At 45.2% G+C, this 2,253-nt stretch overlaps 1 long non-coding RNA gene across 1 annotated transcript; it reads left to right on the top strand.

Moving 5' to 3' along the window:
- The first annotated feature begins 1,159 nt into the window (after positions 1-1,159).
- Positions 1,160-1,628, top strand: LOC123049209 (uncharacterized). Its single transcript, XR_006423478.1, has 3 exons — positions 1,160-1,291; positions 1,384-1,446; positions 1,542-1,628. It is a non-coding gene; the product is annotated as an uncharacterized lncRNA (long non-coding RNA).
- The last annotated feature ends 625 nt before the right edge of the window (positions 1,629-2,253 follow it).

Raw genomic sequence — 2,253 nt, 5'->3', positions numbered from 1 at the left:
CCGACGTTGTGATCCTGACGTTTTGGGTAATTTTTCCTCTCTCGTCTACGTTGTGTTTTCTTGTTTGATTGGCAACCCTAGTGATTGTACGGATCCGTGTTTTCTTGTTTGATTGCAGACCTTTTATAGGTGTGCTGAGGGACAGGAGGAGGCCGCGACTCGGGTTATCGAAGCCGAGTGCAGGCGGCTACTTCAAAACTGGCGGAACGGGGCTCGGACGCAGGCTACTCGAGACTACTTCACCTCGATTGGTATTAGGATGTCCAAGTCGAAGTGCCGCACAAAGTATCTGAGTAAGGAGAAGTACATGAAGGTAATTACCTATTCTTAAGGCCTTGTATTTAGTTTCCTTGATTTGATTCGTAGGCGTAGCGCTCAAATTTCTCTTACTTAACTTAGGTGCCCCCGAGATGGGGTGCGGATAGGCTGGATTGTTGGGAGGCGTTGGTGGATGAGTGGTGCTCTCCCCAATGGCTATCCACCCACAACAATGCAAAGGATCGGCGTGGCAAAATGAGCGGTGTGCCACACCATCAAGGCAGCGTCAACCTATATCAGTACGGGGATAACTGGGTATGTGGTTTGCTTCATGATTCATACAAATTCAGTCTTCATGCTAGCTTGAGCCCTTAACTAATACTTTGTTCCTCTCTTTTAGGTGCGGCACAACGAGACGGATGTGCCAGAGCTGTTCGACCTCTATTCCATGGCCCATAGTGCCCCGTATAAGAAGGCCAAGGCATTCTCTGAGTCTGATCTTGATGATCCAAAGAACTTCACCAACCGCGCCTCCCACAACAAGCTCGTGAGGTATAGAGACGAGGGGAAGGCGAGGAAAGGGCCGGACTTTAACCCGAGCCAGCCTATTGATCTAGAGCTGGTGATGATATCTGGTGGCGGGAGGAACCCTGGCTTGTTAGCCATTGGGGATGGACTGATACGTTGTACTAGCACTCTCCCGCAGATCAAGAGGCGCCAGACGAGCTCCGATCCTGAGATAAGACCTCGTCCACGGCCAATGGATCTTGAAATCAAGGTTAGTTATACAGAATCAGATACTTTTCCTCCATTACATTATGTGTGCGGCCGTCGATGATTACAATGCTAAAGAGGAGTGGTGTTGCAGGCTGCTATTGAGGAAGAGAGAGCAAAGACCCAGGAGCTTCTGGCGGAGGAAAGGAGGCATGCGGCGGAGAGGGAGAGGGAGATTGAGGAGAGGACGGCTAGGCTTTTGGAGGAGGAGAGGAACCGGAACGACTTGGCTAACCGGGCCATATACGAGCTCTTCGCGGTAAGTTTCTTCTGCATATTAGCTAAATCATGCATGCAATGTTCCTTTCATTAGTAACTAATATGACTGACTCGTCAAAAGCAAATGTGCAGTCCATGTGCGAGAAGAACGGTCAGACCCCTCCGCCGATGCCAGTCATTGCTCCGGCGGACACTGTGAGTTTCATTTGAATGGACATTACTTATTAGTCTTCACATTTGAGTTGCATCATGCTAACGAGACATTGCAAATGATCTTTAATTTGGTGCAGCATAACTCCCGACAAGCATCGACGTCTGCCATTGGCGCGAGCAAGAACCCCGATCCTCCTCCGTCTGCCACAACCGCGAGCAAGAACCACGATCCTTCACCTACGGGTTGACGGTAAGTTTTGCCTAGTGCTTTGCTTAATTAGCTCCAAAATGACCTATTTAACCTAGGATAGCTTTAAAATGACCTATACTTAGCATTTTTTCCTCCACAATGACTTAATATGCTTAGCTAGCTCAAAATTGACCTATTTAACCTAGGATAGCTCTAAAATGACCTATACTTAGCATTTTTTCCTCCAAATGACTTAATATGCTTAGCTAGCTCTAGAATGACATAATATGCTTACAAAATGACATATTTTAGTTCCGAAATGACTTCATATGCTTAGCTAGCTCCAAAATGACATAATAAACTTATTAGTTCCAAAATGACCTTACTTAGCATTTTTTACACCAAAATGACTTAGTATGCTTAGCTAGCTCAAAAATGACATAATAACCATACTTAGCTCCAAAATGATCTATTTTACAGATATAAGTTGCATCATAATAATCTTCACATTTTAGTTGCATCATAATAATCTTCTTCTTCTAGTCTTCTTCTTCTAACTTTCTTCTTTCCCATTTTGTAGATTTGCTTCAGATCACAGAAGCTTGGGTTGATGGAGTGCTTGTCTTTAGTGTTTGTTTTGACTTTGTGAAACTTGCTAC

This window comes from Triticum aestivum, chromosome 2D, assembly GCF_018294505.1.
Source record: "Triticum aestivum cultivar Chinese Spring chromosome 2D, IWGSC CS RefSeq v2.1, whole genome shotgun sequence".
Classification (NCBI taxonomy): domain Eukaryota; kingdom Viridiplantae; phylum Streptophyta; class Magnoliopsida; order Poales; family Poaceae; genus Triticum; species Triticum aestivum.
Note: the sequence above shows the minus strand (reverse complement) of the source record. Positions and strands in the feature narration are given on the sequence as shown.